Genomic DNA, 7,826 nt, shown 5'->3' with positions numbered 1-7,826 from the left:
GGGGAAGTATATGAGTGTTTTTCCGCAGACCGCAGCTTTCTTTGTTGCTCATTTAATTTAGACTCACTTGGCTTCGAACCTGACATTTCGAGTTATTTATTGTTACTAGTGTCCTTATAATGGGACAAACAAACAGGTACGACTCCACTAACATAAACACATTCAAACACAATTATATTTTACTATATTCATGAATGAAGGCTATGAAAGCTTCAACATCATAATCCTGAAAGCATCTATTACAAGCGAGTGTAAAATTTAAAATGTATTTCTTCTATGTTTACCCTCACGCGCGTTAATTTCCCCTTCCTTTATTTATTGGAGATATGACTTCTTGCTTTTTCTTGACTTTGTCTTTCCGCTCAGTGGTGATGTATTTTTCACTTCAGAAGTCAATTTGTATTGCCTTCTTTTGACCTTGATGCCACTGTCCTGTTGATATGACGACAGTAAAAAGTAGAAAAAAGGAAGAAAAATTCTATATACACAAATGTCCTCGAATTGATGTGAATGAAGATGACAATAAGTAGTCACATTATGTTCAATTCTGTTGACAGGTTGTGAAGGACATTGCCGTGTTGGTGGCACACGACTGATATTTTTGTTTTTTGTTTTATTGTTTGTTTGTGAGAAAGAAATGTTTGTCCTTAAGGATCTTCTGTTATGATCTGTATCTAATGGGAATCGTTATTGCGTTATGCTTGTTTATAATATTTGTTGATACTTACTTGATTTTTTTGAGTGACCTTCGGGTAAAAAAAAAATTAGCTGGAAGTTTCAATATATTTTGTTCCAATTGAGCATTCTCGAAAATAGAGAAGAAATTTATATATGAAAATTTTGAATATTAAAAAATATGAATTTCATTACTTTAAAAGCAAAAAAAAAATAAAAAACATACTTTTTCGGGTTTCTACACATTGGATCCTTTCAATCTCATTTGACCCAATCATAAAAAGTATTTTGACAAAATTGATTCACCGACCGTAAAACCAATCTTTAATTGACCTAGACAACCAGCCAGCCTTCTGCCTTCGATTGCTTACTTCAATCATTAAAATGCCCTCAAAATTCATCCGAGTAAAACTATCGTTATCCGAAGCGATTGATAAAATCATCATTAACTTGCTAATCCAGTCAAATAAGGGTTTAACCTCGGAATGAATGTTAGTAGAAATTTTGTTTGCTCAATATCTTCCTTTTGCCATTCTATAACATATCTCAAAAGTCTAGAAAAATCTCATATCCGCTTGTCGCGATTTCAAGGTCAAATCGCGAAATGGAGATTTTCAAAATTAGCAAAAATAGGCTATGGTATTATACACACATATGATACATGATTTCAAGGTATTTTTTAATGCTGATTCCAAAAAATCTAAAATCAAGACAATCTGACGTCTCTGGAAAAAGTTATACCTGTTTTTCATCTGTCAACTCATATTATTATAACAGTTGCAAACTTACTGCCGAAAAACCCTTAAAAGTTATGGTAGATGAACCAAATTTTGCATGAAGATTTTAGAATCCATCATTATTAAAAATCAAAACAATCCATTACAAAAAATACATGTACCTACGAAATAATGGTATTTTTTGATGGAGGGGCAAATTTTAGGATATGCACTAAAGAAGATTCTTGTTTATCTTAGGAATAAGTGTTAATAGGCTAATTTTTTCATTTTAATCTTTGTTTGGATATTCTTTAACTACCCTCAAAAATCTAAAAAAATCTCATGTCCGCAAGTCCTAATTTTCTTGGTTTGAAGATAAGGTGCAGATTTTAAAAAATTGAAAAACTACACTTCACATATTTGTGTCAGATCAACATGAATAAGGTGCTTTACTTTTCAGGGATGGTCAGGTTGACTTGTTTGTGAGTTTTGTTGGAATAAGTGTTAAAAAATACCTTTAAATCATGTCGCTTATGTTGGTAGGTATACATATAAAAATTTAAACTTATCTTATTAATTTTTTAAAATCTGCACCTTATCTTCAAACCAAGAAAATTAGGACTTGCGGACATGAGATTTTTTTAGATTTTTGAGGGTAGTTAAAGAATATCCAAACAAAGATTAAAATGAAAAAAATTAGCCTATTAACACTTATTCCTAAGATGAACAAGAATCTTCTTTAGTGCATATCCTAAAATTTGCCCCTCCATCAAAAAATACCATTATTTCGTAGGTATATATATTTTTTGTAATGGATTGTTTTGATTTTTAATAATGATGGATTCTAAAATCTTCATGCAAAATTTGGTTCATCTACCATAACTTTTAAGGGTTTTTCGGCAGTAAGTTTGCAACTGTTATAATAATATGAGTTGACAGATGAAAAACAGGTATAACTTTTTCCAGAGACGTCAGATTGTCTTGATTTTAGATTTTTTGGAATCAGCATTAAAAAATACCTTGAAATCATGTATCATATGTGTGTATAATACCATAGCCTATTTTTGCTAATTTTGAAAATCTCCATTTCGCGATTTGACCTTGAAATCGCGACAAGCGGACATGAGATTTTTCTAGACTTTTGAGATATGTTATAAAATGGCAAAAGGAAGATATTGAGCAAAAAAAATTTCTACTAACATTCATTCCGAGATTTACCCCTTTTTTCTCCTTATTTGACTGTATTATGCTGGCTTTTTCCGATATACAGCGTTTGATCCCTTTTTACAGTGCTGGTAATCGTACATATGCATCTGTGGCAACACTCATGAACTAATGAACATATACAACATCCTTAACTAAAAGAAAGTGCACTAGCCACGTACCAAACCAAACCATTTAAGGGACTCTTCTCTACCAGTGTAAGTAAAAGAAGATCATGAATTATACGACTCTATACGAACGGTGGCGTGGCAGACGGGTGGGTTGTACCATCAATGTCAAGGTAATTTATTAATTTCTCTATTTTTTCAAAAATGTAACAGCTCAATTCGAATGATTCACATGTAACAATGTGTGATTCGAGGAATTGTATTTGGCGCACGGTGTTCAACTTTAGAGATACTAACAATACCTACGGAAGAGGTCAGAGATAGTCTGATACCGATAGATTTCATGTTTGTAGAGAGAGGGCTTGTGTTAGAAAGGGGGCCAAATATGTGTATAAGGGATCGGCGATGCATGCGGCTGCGGATGCAACTACAAAAATTTTACAATGAATCGAAGAATTCGCACATGATAAAAGGGGGTTGTATTGACTTGAGATTTATGGTATTTTTGACAGAATTTTTAGGGTGCAGCGGGTTGACATTAGAGTAAAATTTATTACCTCAGTATAGTTTGTTTTTTTATTTTTATGAAATTACAACATTTTTTTGAGGAAAAAAATGTTTATTTTCAATAAAAATGAATCCTTTATATGATTTTATATTTCACTTTTTGAAGCTATATTTTAAGGTAAGCAAACAAGAGCTCAGCAATAGGTAGGTACCTATGATATTTTTAGAAAACAAAAATCAAAACAAGAGCTTAAATGGATCTGAGTGTCTTTTTCATAGACTATTCGTTAATTCCATTTTAAGGTAAATAATTTCTTATTTTTTTTATTTCTGAAAATTTTAATATTTAACATAATTTCTTATTTTCACTTTAACGATTTGAATGTTTTTTTAATTTTTTAAAAAATCATCTTCAAAGCAGAAATTAAATGATAATTAGAATTGAAAACTACTAAAAAAACATTATGACTAGATTAAAATTAAAAAAATACCGAAAGAGCTGACGTTCCAACTACATATTTAAAACGCCCAAAGTTTATTATGGAAATGAAAAAAAAATTCGTGTTCGTGCTAGAAGTCTAAAAAGGATAGGTATAAATTGTAACATTTCCAGAAAAATTGTTAATTTCAGCAATACTAAGTCTTGTAGATTACACGTATAGCTTTGGCAAGCAAAACACCACTTCCAGAAAAACCGATGCCAAGTTTTTCAAAATTAAGGGTGTTTTCAGAGTTTTTACCCACCATCTACCTAACTACCTCTTGCAAAAAAGAAAACCAGGTTAAAAGAAGATAACAACTGAAAAGTGAATGTTGAGTTGGCAGAGCCCGCTGAGAGCCGAAAAAATTGTGACCAATGTTGGAAAAACTATTTCTCAACAAAAAACACAAAAAACAAGAACATTGAATCCAATGCAAAAAATGTAGAAAACGGATACTAAAAAATTGTACCCGGTAGAAAAAAAAAACGAATTCATCAATCGTACTGATTGTATACGTGATGATCAGAAAAAACAACTTGTTCCACATTAATTAACAAAAACAAATTCAATGCATTTTCTATGCGGCATCTCTCCCACACATTAAGGGAGAGATGGCCCACTTAATACTTTTTTCTTTGTTATTAATTTCATAAACAAAAAAAGATTTTTTAGGTTAGGAATTTTTAATGATAGTAAACAAAGCCAATCTTACGTTTTTTTTTTAAATTAAATATTTTTCACCATTATATAATTTCAAAATTAATTTTTCAAAAACCGCGGCATCTATCCCCCAATTACCCTATGGGAAAAATAAAATTTTCAAATAAACGTTGGACCACCCCTTAGTTTGGTTCCACATCCTATTGGTGACATACTATTTTCAGCCTTCTATCTTTTATAGAAGGGGGTGCTGATCGATATTGAAAAATTGTATTTTTTTGGAAAAAAAATAAATAAAAAATTATTTATTTTTTTTTTTTGTATGTTAAAAATTGCTTGAAAGTTGTGGTTGTTTTACTTATTCTAAAAATAATATCGAAATAATAATTTCTGGAGCCACTTCCAAGTAAATTTCGTCAATAGTACGCAGACGTTTTATTTATGTAGGTATTATTGGTAATTATTTATTGCTCACTTTTTTTGGAAAAAAAAAAATATTTTATATGTTTTATAAAGACAAGTAAAACTTAATATAAAATAAATATTTGCTTTTCAAAAACATTAAAAACCTAAAAATTGAACTGTTACTAGCACCCTCTTGCGTTTAAGATAGCGAATTCAAATTTCACTACGTTAATATTATAGATAAGTGGAACAAATTTAGCTTGTGGCCCGACCGAAAATCGAAAAAAATATTTTTTTGGACCCCACTAGCAGGAATCTACACTGTGTTCTCGAGACAACTATATCACAAGTTTCTTAAAGAAGCTTGTTTGTTAAGAGTGTAATAATCTTTGGTATTCATCGTTTATGCATTTTATTTATTTATAATTTATGTTACCTTTTGGATAGTAAAAATCTTTTATTTGTAAGATTTACCTAAGTCAAACAAAATTTAATGATCAAAACAATAAATTGCACCTGCAGAACCTTCTTGATTGATACTTGGGGTGTAAGATGTACTGCGACCTGTAAGATCTATTGTACCCCTTCTTATACGAAAATCTTTCATAAAATCGGTTGATACTTACATGAAAGTCAAATTTTCTTCTAGGAAGTTAGAAAAAAAACTTTAACAACTCACATTCTATATTTTTACATCAAATTCGGGGAAGGAATGAAAAGCAATAAATACTTATCCTAAAATGAAACTGTAGGTTGCTAAATTAGAAACACATAACCATATCCACGAATTTCTATAATATAAATTGGAATCCAACGATTTTCTCCGTTCGTGAGGTTAATAATTACAAACCTTTTTTTTTTTTAATACAGCATTTGTCATGTCCAACTTTTCTTCACTTCAAATTGAACACATTCACTAAACTTCCAAAATGAATTCAATATTAATTGTGGATATTTCAGTAGAAATTTAACAAAACGAAAGAGCTGACATGCGAACCTTTTTTATTTTTAATATGTAGTTAAAAGCAATTTTTGCACACTCTAAGTAGATACAATTTAATCCAATGCTAAAATTGCTAAAACCGGAGCCTTTCCAAGCCAACTTGAACAATGAACAACATATTTAATAAAACACGAAAGATTTAATATATTAAAAAAGGTATTGATATTTGACAAATACTTAAATTAAAGTTGGTGGTCAAGAGATGAATTTCGAAAAAAAATCGGGGTTTCGACCAATTCAACCAATTCTTTATCGTATGAGAAAAATAAATTGGGGGCTGTGCAAATTTGCTCTTCAAATATTGGCAGCTTTGCCAAAAGAGAATACTTTTTTATATTATTTTAAGAACAAATAGTTCAATATGTTTTTTTTAGTATTCTAGGTATATTGTTTGTAATTTTTTTCAAAATCCCTCCGTTAGATGTAAGTTTTGAAGAAACCCATCCATTTACCAAAAAATTAGTCATATAAATCAATTTGCCAATGCCAATATTAATTCTAAAAGGGTTGAAAATTATAAACCTGGGTATTCTAAATAAGTTCCTGAAACTAAGATCTGTCTTTAGTTTGTTTTGTGGTCCTTTATCCATACCACTGGATTTAAAATTCACGTGTTCATTTCCTTGATGTTTTATTTGCGCAAAAGAACCATATTCAATATGAATTGAAACCCCTTTTAGATGAAATTCGATATCTTGCTCTCGATATAATTCATACCCATATGCTCTTTGTTATATTATATTGAGGGTGGTTTTGATAAAAATCAATTGACTGAATTAAAGTAAACAAGACAAACAATATCTATATCTCCCGACTTTTTGACTTTTTCACTGATATATTCCAATAATTCATTCAATTTTTTGTCTCCCATTGTGACAGATGTGATAATCCACATATACATACGTTATTTACTTAATACTTACGTGTGAGTGATATCGAAAATAAAAAAATAAGAAATCCGATTAGGTTAACTCATGTGTGGTTTAACAGAAGAAGACAAAAAAAAAAAAAACCAAAAATCTTTTATAAACAAAAACCTAAATACACACGAAACGACCTAACAACACGCTACTGGACCATATAAACTTTATTGCCTAACTATATCATAAAAAGAATTTATTCATACTAAAATCTTTTAGCTACTTTTCGGATCGGTTTTTGAAATTTCTTCAGAATTTTGAATCATAAAATTTTGTCTAAAATCTAAGTTGAAATGACAAAATGTTGTAGGAGTGAGAAAGAGGCTGGAAAAACACAGTCAAATTCCTTTGCCTGGAGAGTAAAGCACGAAAAATAAAAGAAGACAGAATAATCATCCTCGTAAGGACCTTCAGATTCGTTTCAGAGAAAAATCATTTCTCGCCCCTCCACATTCGCATATAGCATCGCGTGTTTCTTTTCAGAATTTATGTATTTATGATTAGGTGCAATTAGGCCTTAAGAAATGTCTAATGTTTTACGTTTAAGGATGAACAATGCAAGAAGTCTTAATTACCCTAAACAACAGAATCCCTCTGATGTACCTACCTTACCTTTACATAGCAAGTACCTTCAAGAAGGAGAAGTTTATACATCTGGATAAAAACTAAATCACAGGTAAATATATCTGAGGGGTAGAACTATGAACGGATAAAAATTTCTTCCTAGGATAAAATATACTTCCACACCATCAGGACTTTCTTTACCCCTTGGTACAATAATATTTCCTATTTCCCTTCGTTACGATGTCAGACGTGCAATAAATAAACATTCACTGACCTGCATTCGTTTGCCATATTCCACTGCCTTGAATCTGTGCACACTATGGGTAAACGGTTCTACCCTCGTAAGCAAATATAAAAAGGACACAAAACTAGGGGAAGCTAGCAGTCAAAATCTATTGTAAGGATGAAAATTTATTGTTTTTTTGTGCAACAACAATATACACAGAGAGGTCGTGTGCCAAAAACACTGTCATATCCCTGAGCCAGCTCGGCGAAAAACTATATTAGGAAGGATCAATGCCGTTTTAGAATCATTCGGCTTCGTGGCCTCGTCGTGATCTCAT

The 7,826-nt window shown here is 30.9% G+C and overlaps 1 long non-coding RNA gene across 1 annotated transcript; it reads right to left on the bottom strand.

Moving 5' to 3' along the window:
- Positions 1 to 283: 283 nt before the first annotated feature.
- LOC129915267 (uncharacterized) lies at positions 284 to 827 on the bottom strand. The gene is made up of 3 exons (XR_008772265.1): positions 729 to 827; positions 487 to 674; positions 284 to 432 (listed from the first exon to the last, which is right to left on the bottom strand). It is a non-coding gene; the product is annotated as an uncharacterized LOC129915267 (long non-coding RNA).
- Positions 828 to 7,826: the final 6,999 nt, after the last annotated feature.

This window comes from Episyrphus balteatus, chromosome 3 (genome assembly GCF_945859705.1).
Source record: "Episyrphus balteatus chromosome 3, idEpiBalt1.1, whole genome shotgun sequence".
Lineage (NCBI taxonomy): Eukaryota > Metazoa > Arthropoda > Insecta > Diptera > Syrphidae > Episyrphus > Episyrphus balteatus.
The sequence above is the reverse complement of the archived record's forward strand: the minus strand, read 5'-3'. Positions and strand labels throughout refer to the sequence as shown.